Below are 16044 nucleotides of genomic sequence, written 5' to 3' on the forward strand. Positions count from 1 at the left end.
AGGATAGTATATTTTGGGAATATTGGAATACCATGCGTCTTGAATTATGACAAATCTCTATCAACATAAATAAAGAAGTAACTGAACGATGGTGCCAGGTCGTGAAAAGGGAATTTAATAGATCAGAACAAATTAAGATGAGAGCCCGCAGTTGAAGACCTGGAAAACAGTAATCGAATTAATGAAGAATAAAATAATTAAAATATTTCCTATAGATACACTGATTGCTTAAAAGCTTAAAAGACTTACAATAAGATTTTTTTTTCTTTACAATTATAAAGTAAATTGTCGATTAAAAATCACACCTACAATTTTAATGACTTGTATATAGTTACAAGGATCTAGATGCTTTGGAGCCACTGCCCTCGACCTACTTTGCATACAATCCTACTTTCAGTTTTGTTAGGGTTCATTTGTATGCCCATAATTTGCACCAAAGACTAGATTTCTAATAAAGAATTCAGAAACTATAGATCTGCATTCAGATTGAATTGATACAAAGATACAAATAGACAAGCAGTGCACCTCCAAATTCAGTAGAGAATTATATTGAAGTTCAACGTCATTCTCAATTTTATGTTTTTTTTTAATTTTTTAAAATTATCATTTTGTACAGCGTAAGTAATTTTTTGTTAGGTTTCTACAGAAACCTTTACATGTATTATGAACTAAGCCATATTTCATCCCTTCATTGGCAAACCCATATTTTCTTATTAATGTGTGTCTTGTTAAGTCAATGGCCCTTCAATAAAACCCATATAACAGCGAAACAAGTAAAGTTCATTACAAAAACAAAAATATTTTATGAGGCCCTAAATTTTTCGGTCTTCCATATTAGCTTTGCTATGTTTAAGAATCCTGAGTCATTTTATCTTGAGTAATTTTAAGATTATTTCGGTTGCACCGGTATTTTCATATGATATTCATAAATACATATTTGACTGAAATTATGTAAAAGCTCATTAAATCTATAAGTTAATATAGGGTATATTGAATAATAAAGTATAATTTACAATGAATTTAATTGTAATATATATATTCGAACCACAAAAATAAACTCCAGAACGACAAACAAACACTTGAACCATAAGGATAGAAAGAAAGTGAGTACTTGGGCTGCATCATCCGGAGGCCAATGAAATGAATCCGAAAGTATACAAACACATCTGAAATAATGAATAAGAGGAAATCTTAAGATTTCATGTATGAACAGAATTGGATGCCACTACCCCAATGAAATAACAGCCAAAAAATAAACAAGTAAAATGTAAAATATATTTCTATCCAAGTAAACAAAACGTAAAAATAATAATAAAAACAAACAAAATTCAATACAATTAGATAGTAGATATACTAATGAAATACAAACAAACAAACTAACTGGAAGTATGAATAAGAATGTAAGGTAAGTATAGGTAAAGTACCTACAATTTGGGTAAGCATAGGTAATAACACTTATCACATAAGCATCGATTAAAGGTGCAGGAATAAAAGTCAAGATCTGGACAGTTTAAAAAACAAAGAAAAATAGCTATTCTGTTACCATGTTTATAGTGTGATTTAGGAAATAGGTAAGCGGGTTCCCCTTTGGCAGGTCCGGGTCCAATGGTAATTTGATAGAATTATTCCATATTTGCGTAACACATGACCGTGATGCAAATGATAAGATCCACAGGTCACTAAATCACTTAAAAGTTAAATCCACGGTAGGTATGACTGGAACTTCTACTGAAGACTGCTGTTGTTAAGTTCTTGACAGGTACTCTTGGTTCTCCGTCACTCAGTAAACCAAGAAATCATTTTCCGCATAAAAATTGGTGGTTTCTTTACGGCAATAACTATTTAAAAGGATTAGACGAGAAAAGCTATTTATAAAAATAACGCTAATTTTGAAATTGACTAATTAAGTAATTACATAGGTAAAGTACTTAAATAGTGATGTCTTTTCACCATTCATCTTGTATGTATAATAGTAACTATCTACTGTAAATTGAATGAGATTCAATACTCTATAAGCATATATTTCTTTGATATTACTTGGGTACAATTATTTTTTTCATAAAATTATGTTAAGAAAACCTCTATGATGTGTATACATCAACTCTCAATTAAAGAAAATATCAATCATACACATAGATCTTCGTAAAATAATTTAAAAAAGAACGGATATAGCAAAATTCAGGTAAGAGAATTAAAGGTTCTGCCGGTCAGTTTCACCTGCATGACGTTAGTGCTGCTCTCCTAAGCTGTGCGTGAACCGACCTATGTTACGCATCAACAGTGACTAAGTGCATCGCTCCTTCGGTCACAAGCTGCTCTTACTTTTTAGTCCTCTATCAAACCTCCATGCCCCTTTCCTTTGTTACACCTTACTGACTAAATTCAGAAATTTTATCCATAATTCAAATCTAATGGTGTGTCCCAACAATATTGAGAATGTGCAATGACGCTATTGTTTTGTGAAATTAAAATACTCTAGTTATATGTAACAAGATATATGCCTGTCATTATGCCTGGTGTGGGACGGCAACCAACATAACTAGGATTGGGATAATGGTATCCTGTCTCCGGGTCAGCCATTCTTTGTACAGATCCCAAATACTCTTCAAAAGTGGACTGACGGTATCCAATACACCTTAGGTCCTAGGGGTACATTAAGCTCCTCTCTCTCTCTCTCTCTCTCTCTCTCTCTCTCTCTCTCTCTCTCTCTCTCTCTCTCTCTCTCTCTCTCTCTCTCATGTATGCTGAATAATAATACATTTATAAGACTATATTTTGAATATCAACTCTTCCTAATATTACCTTATTTGATTATATGTGTAAATACATATATTTGAGAATCCAAGGCTATGAAATGAATAACCTTACCATTCTGCCTCCGTCTTCCAAGCACAAGACTCCGAACATCCAGGAGGTGGGTTCTAGACTACAGTTTATAAGCGTTACTAAATTTCACAAACTCTTTTATCATCAAAATATTTTCACAATGAAGTCTACTCTTTTGTAACACAAATCTAAACGTGGACAAGGGGGCCATCACACTCTTACAACACTATACTTTTTACGGCAGTGGAATGCATACGTTGAATAAGTGAAAATCAAATGAGAGAAAATTATTTTCTTTATCATTGTAATCTATTTATTTTTCAATCATCTAAAAATAGAGTAAAGTTAAGCCAAAATATTTTGATCTAAGAATATATTACCAACCGAAAGCAAGTAAATTGAAAACGGGTTTAATTTTTCAGGCGGATCACGAAGCTTTTGTCAAATTATTCAATGAGTTCTTAATCACCCTTTTTTGATAGAGCTTTCGAAGAGAAGGAAAATGTGAAATGCTTTTGATATATATTTTTCATTAACGTTTGTACCATAATTCAACTACTTTTATATCGGAATGATATCGCCGAGTTTAATATTATTCCAAAGAATTGAGCCAATTCATCTATTATTGATCAAATCTCTCTCTCTCTCTCTCTCTCTCTCTCTCTCTCTCTCTCTCTCTCTCTCTCTCTCTCTCTCTCTCTCTCTCTCTCTCTCTTGAAAATCTGATATATACGCGTCTGTTGCATGTACATACCTTCCTCTTTGAAGTTTAGTGTTCTTGTGCACCAAAGTATAATTATAACCATATTATGCAGTGCAATTACGTTCGGTGAATATATTCTGGCAGAATATATTCAATGTTTGGGGTAACTTGAGTGATTCTGGGAAAGATATACTCAAGTTGATACGATGCTGACCGTACAAATTATTGATTTGCAATGTTACTGAAGACATCCGCTTCAAAACAAATTCATTGCTGATTGATGTATTCTTCGCTTTTTTCTCGGTTTATTATATTCTTTATATTGTTGCGTTCTGGCTCAATTTGATTACCCAGTTTATCCATTACTCCAACCACAGATTCTAAAAGAGGAATATTGTTCATCACAGATTAACCATGGTTTTGAATTTATGGTTGCTTTTTTGATTGGAAAAATGAAACTCTAGACTTTTAGAAGGGTCAGTAATTTATCTTTCAGTTGGAAAAGTTTTTCAAGGCGATTACTCAGCTTTTTCTAAGATCTTTCCGAAAAAAAATCTTACTCAGCAAGACTTAATAATACATTCTACAGAAAATAAAAGTAAATCAAATGCTAGTCACAAATAATTTTTGGAAATAAAATCACCTTCAGTTTCAGCCCCTCACCCTGAATTGAAAAGCAGAAAAATTGGAAGATTTTACAGTATGTAAGGGTGTATTAAGATCCAACCCTTTGGCCTTTCCGCACATACTCTAACTCATTCCTCACTTGCTCTAAAGGAAACATGCACCCACTGCAGAGTGAAAAAAAACATAGGCGAAAGAATGACAAAGTTCATCGATCAAAACCTTTCATTGCAAAAAGCAATGTTCTTTGCCATTGAGTAAAAATAAGTTGCAAAGGGTCTGTAATTCCGAAAATGTGTAGGAAACCTTCCGGAGTCTAAAGAAAAGCACATGGTGATTGCCTTCCTATTTTGACTCGGTGAGAAATATAATTCGTGACGTTATAGGTGTTTGGACGAATGTGAATATGGGCGGGAAACTCATGTCTTGAGGAGTGAAAGGTTATTCTGAATGTAATTAACTGCTGTGGATAGCAGCAATCGTCAGTGATGGTTTAAAGCTAACAGTGTCGAACAAAAAAGATTTTGTGGAATCATATAATTTTAAACCAGAGGTGTGCAATAATAACACACACAAATATACACACACCCACTCACACACACACACATACACACACACACACACACACACACATATATATATATATATATATATATATATATATATATATATATATATATTAGCCCAGCGGCATAGTAAGAAATATGAAACCAATTGTTCAAATTGTTCTAAAAGCACCAAAATTGGCACACATGTGGATTAATACATTCTGAACAATTTTGGATATGGAGGCATTCAAGATTCTCCCCGTAGCACATTTGGCGGCCATTTTTCAAAATGGCCGCTATTTACCGTTAGCGTCATTGAATATGTACCATAATTTGTCTTTTTGTGGATGCTAAAGGTGATAAGTGTGCTAGAGGTGATAAGTATTGTACAATTACACATACTTCTGTGCTTACCAAATAATTTGGCTACCATTTCACAAGAAAATGAATTTTACTTTGCAGCGGCAGCGTTGGTGGCAGTGACGGCGGCTGCAGTAATAGTATAGTGTTGATAGTCATGGTGCTTGTAGTAGTAACTTGTGGTAACATGGTGGTGTTTTGTGTCTTTGCAGGTGAGGCAGCAGCAGCACCACCTGACATCAGAGACGCGTTGTTCCAGACTGCAGCCATGGCAAAGAAGTTCCAACTGGTCGATACTTTTGAGCAACGTACTCCCACAATACCTCCTGAGACAAACTGGAAGCTGTGTCTTGTATGTCAAGAGGAGACAACAGAGTCACTTGTCTGCCCAGTACTGTCTAAACGCCGAGACCCTGGGAGTGGATACACGACAATGGCTGCAAACTTGGTCAAATTTGATGAACTCGGAGAACTGCCAAGAACTGTTCAGTTACAGAGACTAGATGAAGGACAAGGTGTTGAGGCGACAATGGTTGCCCACCAGGCCAAGTGGCATGAAAATCAGCAATGCCCTCCAGCTTTATCTGACAGAGGGAGACTGTACCTAGGGAGCAAGAGTGACTTGCTGGTGTGCCTTGAAGGCCATGCTGAGCCTCAGTTTGAAGCTCCTACTGTCACTGCTGTTGTCCTCGATGGAGCAGTAATCGTACAGATGTTGAAGCCGGGTACTGCCAACACGTTCGAGGAATATGCACAGCAAGTGTTCATCCCATACGTTGTACAACGTTTCCAACATGTATCACGTCTTGACCTTGTGTGGGACAGCTACAGAGCAGATTCCCTGAAGGCATCAACCAGAGAACAGCGTGGAAAGGGAGTACGTCGGCGTGTTGTCGACTCAGCAGTCATACCAGGAAATTGGCAAAGTTTCCTGCGAGTTGATAGCAACAAAGTGGAGCTCTTCAGCTACCTCTCCACCATGCTTGCAGAGTCCTTTCAAGAAGAAGGCAAGGAACTGGTCGTCACTGATGGGGAGCAGGTGATCTGTGTTCCACAGCAAGAGGATGTCAACTCACTCGCACCATGCAACCAAGAAGAGGCAGACACCCGCATGATGCTACATGTAGCACATGCTGCACAACATGGTCACCACCAGATACAGGTTCGAACAGTAGACAGTGACGTCGTGGTCCTAGCAGTGATGGTAGTCCAGAAACTACCAGCTGGAGACGAACTCTGGGTAGCCTTTGGGACAGGCAAGAACTACCGCTACATTGCAGCCCATGAAATAGCTTCCTCCCTTGGTCCAGAGAAGGCATGTGCTCTTCCAATGTTTCATGCCATCACAGGGTGTGATACTGTGTCAGCCTTCGTCGGACATGGGAAGAAATCTGCCTGGGCAACATGGAACACGCTGCCAGAACTCACTGATGCCCTGCTGAGTCTGGCAAATGCACCCACAAGCATCCAAGAGGATACAATGCATGTCATCGAGAGGTTTGTCATACTCCTGTATGACCGCACAAGCAAATGCAAGGACGTCAACAAGGCGAGAAAGCAGCTCTTTGCAAAGACGAACTCTGTTCAGAACATCCCGCCAACCTACGCTGCTCTGGAGCAGCATGTGAAGAGATCTGCCCTTCAGGGTGGTCATGTCTGGGGCCAGGCATTGGTACCAACGCCCGTGCTCCCTCCACCAACAGACTGGGGCTGGCATCGGAGTGATGATGGGCTCTACACACCACTCTGGACCACACTCCCTGAGGCATCCAAGGCCTGCTATGAGCTGGTGTCTTGCGGATGCAAGAAAGGCTGCAAAAACCGCTGCAAGTGCAAGAACGCTTCACTGCAATGCACTGGTCTATGTTTTTGTGAAGGCGAATGCCAGTAGATTGGGACAGAAAACTTGCTAACCAACATTATGATCTGTAGACATTCATAATTCTGGTGACCAGATTTGAAAAGTTCGGAATCATAATTAACATAGTGTGGCAAAATCTACGTTATTGTATTACATGTATGTACTGCAGGATTACACAAGTACTGTGCCTAGAGACTGGGCTTTTGGTCGACTATATAACTACAATCTGACCATACTGTAAACTTCCCGTACTCTGTGTATTATTTTGACTAGCAATTTTGCCAGCAATTTGAAATAAAAAAGCAACTTGAGCAATTAAAGTGTGTTCCTGAAATCAGGTACTGGTTATTAGAGGTATTATGTCATTGAGTATTGAAATCTTCATCAAATGTCCACTTTTTCCACAAAATGGCGGCCAGTTTGGGGGCCATTTTTGAGAAGATTCATCTAAATATCTGTTAAACATTTATTGATGTTAATTCTGATGTAAAAAAAGGGAATTTTGGCCCATCTAGCACCAAACTAACGACACATAATGAAGTCTATGTAATGACGCTAATGTTAAATGGCGGCCATTTTGAACAATGGCCGCCATATCTTCCTAAGGGCTAATCTTGAATGCCTCCATATCCAAAAATGTTTAGAATATATTAATCTACATGTGTGCCAATTTTGGTGCTTTTAGACCAATTTGAACAATTGGTCTGCTATGCCGCTGTACTATATATATATATATATATATATATATATATATATATATATATATATATATATATATATATATATATATATATATATACCAAGGCACTTCCCCCAATTTTGGGGGTAGCCGACATCAACAAATGAAACAAAAACAAAAAGGGGACCTCTACTCTCTACGTTCCTTCCACCTTGACAAGGGACTCAACCGACTTCAGCTGGTACTGCTAGGGTGCCACAGCCCACCCATCCCCGTTATCCACCACAGATGAAGCTTCATAATGCTGAATCCCCTACTGCTGTGACCTCCTCGGTAATCTAAGGCACCGGAGGAGGCAGCAGGGCCTACCGGAACTGCGTCACAATGGCTCTCCATTCATTCCTATTTCTAGCACGCTCTCTTGCCTCTCTCACATCTATCCTCCTATCACCCAGAGCTTTCTTCACTCCATCCATCCACCCAAACCTTGGCCTTTCTCTTGTACTTCTCCCATCAACTCTAGCATTCATCACCTTCTTTAGCAGACAGCCATTTTCCATTCTCTCAACATGGCCAAACCACCTCAACACATTCATATCCACTCTAGCTGCTAACTCATTTCTTACAGCCGTTCTCACCCTCACCACTTCGTTCCTAACCCTATCTACTCGAGATACACCAGCCATACTCCTTAGACACTTCATCTTAAACATATTCAATTTCTGTCTCTCCATCACTTTCATTCACCACAACTCCGATCCATACATCCCGGTTGGTACAACCTCTTTCTCATATAGAACTCTCTTTACATTCATGCCCAATCTTCTATTTTTTACTACTCCCTTAACTTCTCTGACGTACATCTGCTTCCACTCCACCAGTTGCTGCAACAACAGAGTCCATGTACTTAAACTGATCCACCTCCTCAAGTAACTCTCCATTCAACATGACATTCAAACTTGCACCATCTTCCCTTCTCGTACATATAACCTTACTCTTACTCATATCAACTCTCAACTTCATTCTCTCGCACACCCTTCCAAATTCTGTCACTAATCAGCCAAGCTTTTTTTCTGTGTCTGCAACCAGTACAATATCATCCGCAAACAACAACTGAGTTACCTCCCATTCATGGTCATTCTCGTCTACCAGTTTTAATCCTCGTCCAAGCACTCGAGCATTCACCTCTCTCACCACTCCATCAACATATAAGTTAAACAACCACGGCGACATCACACATCCCTGTCTCACCCCCACTCTCACCGGAAACCAATCACTCACTTCATTTCTTATCCTAACACATGCTTTACTACCTTTGTAGAAACTTTTCACTGCTTGCAACAATCTTCCACCAACTCCATATAACCTCATCACATTCCATATTGCTTCCTTATCATCTCTATCATACGCTTTCTCCAGATCCATAATCGCAACATACACCTCCTTACCTTTTGCTAAATATTTCTCACATATCTGCCTAACTGTAAAAATCTGATTCATACAACCCCTACCTCTTCTAAAACTATCCTGTATTTCTAAGATTGCATTCTCTGTTTTATCCTTAATCCTAATAATCATTACTCTACCATACACTTTTCCAACTACACTCAACAAACTAATACCTCTTGAATTACAAAACTCATGCACATCTCCCTTACCCTTATATAGTGGTACAATATATGCACAAACCCAATCTACTTGTACCATTGGCAACACAAAACACATATTAAACAATCTCACCAACCATTCAAGTACAGTCACACCCCCTTCCTTCAACATCTCAGCTCTCACACCATTCATACCAGATGCTTTTCCTACTCTCGCTTCATCTAGTGCTCTCCTCACTTCCTCTATTGTAATCTCACATTCTCATCTCCCATCACCGGCACCTCAACACCTGCAACAGCAATCATATCTGCCTCCCTATTATCCTCAACATTCAGTAGACTTTCAAAATATTCTGCCCACCTTTTCCTTGCCTCCTGTCCTTTTAACAACATTCCATTTCCATCTTTCACTGTCTCTTCAATTCTTGAGCCAGTCATCCCTACTCTCTTCATTTCTTTCCAAAACTTCTTCTTATTCTCTTCATATGAATTACCCAATCCCTGACCCTACCTCAGGTCAGCTGCCCTCTTTGCCTCACGTACCTTGCGCTTTACTTCCACCTTTTTCTCTATATTTTTCATACTTCTCTATACTATTACTCTGCAGCCATTCTTCAAAAGCCCCCTTTTTCTCTTCCACTTTTACCTTCACTCCTTCATTCCACCATTCACTGCCCTTCTTCATGCAGCCTCTAACAACCTTCTTGCCACACACATCACTTGCAATCCCAACAAAATGTTCTCCTCTAAATTACCAGTTTCTCTTAATTTCACTTCGTCATATGCCATTTTCAACCTTTCCTGATATTTACTTTTTATCCCAAGTTTTATTAGCTCTTCAACCCTCACTAGCTCCCTTTTACATCCACCTACTCTATTCCCCTACTCTTTTGCTACAACTAATTTGTATATATATATATATATATATATATATATATATATATATATATATATATATATATATATATATTTATATATATATATATATATATGTATATATTTACATATATATATATATATATATATATATATATATATATATATATATATATATATATATATATATATATATATATATATATATATATATATATATATATATATATATATATATATATATTATTATTATTATTATTATTATTATTATTATTATTATTATTATTATTATTATTACTAGCCAATCTACAACCCTAGTTGGAAAAGCAAGATTCTATAAGCCCCAGGGCTTCAACAGGGAAAAAGAGCCCAGTGAGGAAAGGCAAAATGAAATAAATATATGATGATAACAAATTATCAATAAATCATTCTAAAAACAGTAACAACCTCAAAACAGATATGCTATAAATGAACAATAAAAAAGACTTATGTCAGACTGTTCAACATAAAAACATTTGCTCCAACTTTGAACTTTTGAAGTTCTACTAATTCAACTACCCGATTAGGAAGATCATTCCACAACTTGGTCACAGCTGGAATAAACCTTCTAGAATAATGTTTAGTATTGAGCCTCATGATGGAGAATGCCTGGCTATTAGAATTAACTGCCTGCCTAGTATCACGAACAGGATGGAATTGTCCATGATGATCTGAAAGTAAAGGATGGTCAGAACTATTAAAAAATCTTATGCAATTTGTAAAATGAACTAATCAAACGACGGTGCCAAAGATTAATATCTAGATAAGGAATAACAAATTTAATGGACCGAAAGTTTCTGTCCAACAAATTAAGATGAGAATCAGCAGCTGAAGACCTGACAGGAGAACAATACTCAAAAGAAGGTAAAATGAAAAAATTAAAACATTTCTTCAGAATAGATTGATCACTAAAAATCTTCAAAGTCTTTCTCAATAAGCCAATTTCTGGTGAAATTGAAGAAGACACAGACCTAATGTGTTTATATAAAGTAAATTTGCTGCCGAGAATCACACCTAAAAATTTAAGTAATAGTATATATATATATATATATATATATATATATATATATATATTATATATATATATATATATATATATATATATATATATATATATATATATATATATATATATATATATATATGTGTGTGTGTATATATATATATATATATATATATATATATATATATATATATATATATATATATATATATATATATATTTATATATATATATATATATATATATATATATATATATATATATATATATATATATATATATATATATATATATATATATATATATATATATATATATATATATATATATATATATATATATATATATATATATATATATATATATATATATATATATATATATATATATATATATATATATATATATATATATATATATATATATATATATATATATATATTTATGTATATATATATATATATATATATATATATATATATATATATATATATATATATATATATATATATATATATATATATATATATATATTTATATATATATATATATATATATATATATATATATATATATATATATATATATATATATATATATATATATATATATATATATATATATATTTATATATATATATATATATATATATATATATATATATATATATATATATATATATATATATATATATATATATATCTCATCTTCACCATCATCATCTCCTCCTATGCCTTTTAACTCGAAAGGCTTCGGTTAGATTTCGCTGGTCGTCTCTATCCTAATTTTTTTAAATCAATACATCTATATTCATCTCCTAATTCACGTTTTATAGTCCTCAGCTGTATAGGCCTAAGTCTTACAACTCTTTTACGGTCGTATGGAGCCCAATTGAATGTTTGGTAAACTAATATCTCTTGGGGAGAACGAAGAAAATGATCAAACCATATCCATCTACCCCTCACCATTATATCATGCACAAAATGCAATTGGCTAATCCTGTCCTGTCATATAATTCTTAATATTCTTCTGTGGACTATGTTCTCACATATACACTATCATTATCTTTCTAAACTGTTATAAAGTCTGATTTTTATATGTAATTTTAGGCGATTTCATTTCCAAATTTAACTTAACCTACCCATTGTCTTAGTTGTTTTTTTCAATCTTTCATTAAACTCAAATTCTAAAAATCCTGTTTTAGATATCATAGTTCCTAAAATTTGAATGATGCCACCTCATTAATCCTTTCTCCATCCAATTATATATAATCTTTCATTGCATATTCCATTCTAATTTCTGTGTTTCTATTACTCCGGAGTCCAACCTCATGTGAGATTTTATGCATTCTGGTAAGCAAGGTTTGACAAGCCCTCTGGTGTTCTGTTAATAAGGACAGCGTCATCAGCATGCTCCTAGGTCAGCGAATTCATTGTTACCAATCCAGTCCAATCCTTCTCCACCATCCCCAACTGTTCTTTGCATTACAAAATCCATGAGGAGGATAAACAACTTATGTGACAACACACTATCTTGGATTACTCCGTTGTTCACTGGAAATTCTTTTGATAAGACTCCACCAATATGAACTTTGCACTCTCTCTGTTAATGAACAGATTTAATCAGATTTACATTATTTAACTTTAACTCCATAATAACGTAACACTCTCCACAAAACTGTACGGTGAACACTATCAAACGTTTTTTCATAGTCCACGTATGTCATGAAAAGTGGATTTTTATATTCTACACATTTCTGTTTCACATGTCTTAAAAGGAAAATTTGGTCAGTATATCTACATTTCCGAAGTCCTGCTTGTTCATCTCTCAGCTTTTCTTAATTTTATCTCTCTTGTGTTTAAAGAATAAACAAAATGTATATCTACAAAAAAACTTACTTAGTGTGATGCCTCTCTAATTATTACAATCTGTCATATCTCCTTTTTTTGCCATTTTCCTCAACACTCCTAACTCCAATTCATCATGTTTTGCCTCTTCGTGCCACGATCTACCAAATATTCTTGAAAGTGTTCTGGGAGTCACTTCATTTTCAGCCAGTATCATCTCTGCAGTTTTTTCATCGTATCCAGCGGGCATTCACTCTTTTAAGTTTTTTAATGATAGGCGTGACTTCAAACACACTGAATTCAATCATGGTCACATCAAGGTCTTCCTCAGCTTCAGGCATATCAATCAAATTACTCCCTTCATATCTCCTATTCATGAACTCACTAAAGTGTTCCATCCAACGCTGTCTTTCTTCATCATGTGTTGTTATAATAGATCAATCTCTCTTTTTCATGAGTACATGCTTCATCTTTGCCCCAGTAAAAAAATTATTAATAATTCCATGAGTAATTCTTACACCATAGCTACTTACTGAATTCATAACTTTGTCAGCCTTATCTGCATTCCGGTCTAAATATTCTCCCCAGGCCTTCTTTGCTTTTCTCTTGATTTCACTATCAATACTGGAATAATTATCTTACTCTACCATGTAATGATATAATTTTTATTATTTCATCGAAAACTTTCAACAATCAATTTCAGTATTTTACTCCATTTTATTGTATCCCAAGTATCATTATTTTGATATCCATGGTTTTCTCCTTGTAACCGCATGTCCCAAAAATTTACTACTAACTGACTGATATATGTTCTTAATATCATACCATTCTTCATTGATTGTATGCACTTTACCTCTTGAAGTCGCTAAGACTGAAAATTGATTCATAAATTCAATTGTAAAGATTGTTTTGTGCTCATCATCTGGAAGCGTAGTTGTATCAAACCTAGGTATTCTATATAAATTTTTGTTGGGTTCTTTCGGTTTTAATTTCAGTGTAGCAATGGTTAGCTGTTGATTACTACTAATAGCTGCACCTCTATAGATTCTTACATTTCTCATAGTCCTTCTTTTCTCTTCATTAATGGGCAAGGTATCTACTTTGACTTTTACAATTGCTACATGGTGCAGTCAATGTATATTTCTGGATATCCTTGTGTTGGAAAAGGGTACCTCTAATAACAAGATATTTTGTTGAACAAGACCTTTTAACCCCGGACAGGTAAACGTGCAGCATATACGCTACCGCCTATATGCGCAAAACCACTTTTTCACTTCTGTGCCGCTTGGGTTCTGCTTCTGAGCGGAAATTTACCCAGCACCGGTTAGTTGGACCAGAGACACAGCCGAAGGAACAACTGCTATTGTCCTCTCTCTCGCCGTTTTTTGGAAATCGCCATTTTTGTTTTTCCTGGTAGCGTATATGCTACACGTTTACCTGGTAAGTGACTGTGATTGATTTTCACTAGTTTTACAATATTGATTACGATATATTTATTTCTGTGAATAGTGTTTTGATACTTATAGAGAACGTTGATAGATGATTTGAGAACATTATGCTAATGGTATATTGGATGTAGGATTACCATCTATAGTTTAATTTAGCCAATATTAGTAATGTATTATTTGGCCCCGTGCAACAGCTCCCCAGGAGCTGCAGTGAAGACAGAGAAGCGACAAAGATACCATATTTGTCCTCGTTCGTCAACAGCTAGGACGGAGCTGTTGTGTATTAACTGTAAAAAGTCTTCTTGCCATACTCATATTAGGACACTTTGTACTGAATGTAGCCCAGAATGGTTAGTTTTCATTATTTTCTGTTTTATCTTCATATTTTCTACAATTCTAGCAATAATTTTTGGATATTATAGGTCACATAGACTGGAATAGTGTAAATATGAAAGAGGAAAATCCATTATCGGCGCTAGATATTTTTTTGAAAATTAAAAAAAAAATAGTTATCTTTTTTAATTTCAGGATTTTCATATACCATCTTATTTATCTTTTATCAAAATTTTATGTATACCACTTTCAGCTGTCTCAGTTTATATTTTAAATAAGAAAATAATATTTTTGTCGCATATAACTTTTTTTTCGTTACTAAAAATTTCCCCCTTTTTCTTTTCTTTCCAGATTTTTCAGTTTTTAGCCTAGGAGGTTCATCTTTCAACTGAAAATGCACTGAATGTAGTCTAGAATGGTTAGTATTTATTATTTTCTGTTTTATCTTAATATTTTCTACAATTCTAGCAATAATTTTTGGATATTATAGGTCACATAGACTGGAATAGTGTAAATATGAAAGAGGAAAATTCATTATCGGCGCTAGTTATTTTTTTATTTATCTTTTTTTTAAATAGTTAACTTTTTTATTCCAAAATTTGCATATATCATCTTATTTGTCTATTATTCAAATTTTATGTATACAATTTTCATCAGTCTTAATTTATAATTTATATTAGAAAAAAATATTTTTATCACATGTAACTTTTTTTATCGTTACTAAAAATTTCACACTTTTTCTTTTCTTTCCAGATTTTTCTGTTTTCAGACTAGGAGGTTCATTTTTCAACTGAATATGTCTCATGGACTCCTAGAAACTACCATTAAGTTGTTTTTAGCAAGTATCAAGGATAAAGGCTCCCAGGGCCCCGAGAGTGGTAGTCTCTCAAAAGCAACAAAAGTTTTCAGGTCTCGGTTAATAAAAAATCATTAAGTTACTACCATGTTTTTTTATTGAGTATATCCTAGTCGAAGATAGCTACAATTATATGTAAAAAAAATTCATAAAAAACATGCTGTACCAGAACTACCAAGTGAAGCTGAAACAAGCAGTATCGTATGCACTACACGTTTACCTGTTACGTATTCGATTTAGGCGTTTACCTGTCCAGTGCTAGAACGTGCCCCATTTTCATTTGCAACTATGTCAAGACCCTCATCACCCATCATATTCTCTATACCGTGATTATTCCCTCAACCTTTAGGATTGAAGTCACAATTCAAAATTTTCATATCTCTATCTTGGATCTCATCAATTGCATTCTGCAGTTCTTCATAGTTTTCCTTTTT

General features: G+C 34.7%; 1 long non-coding RNA gene across 1 annotated transcript; it reads left to right on the plus strand.

The window, feature by feature from the left end:
* Positions 1–14201: 14201 nt before the first annotated feature.
* On the plus strand, positions 14202–15680 carry LOC137642128 (uncharacterized). The gene is made up of 4 exons (XR_011044646.1): positions 14202–14413; positions 14616–14771; positions 15106–15172; positions 15508–15680. It is a non-coding gene; the product is annotated as an uncharacterized lncRNA (long non-coding RNA).
* The last annotated feature ends 364 nt before the right edge of the window (positions 15681–16044 follow it).

Source organism: Palaemon carinicauda, chromosome 6 (assembly GCF_036898095.1).
Source record: "Palaemon carinicauda isolate YSFRI2023 chromosome 6, ASM3689809v2, whole genome shotgun sequence".
NCBI lineage: Eukaryota > Metazoa > Arthropoda > Malacostraca > Decapoda > Palaemonidae > Palaemon > Palaemon carinicauda.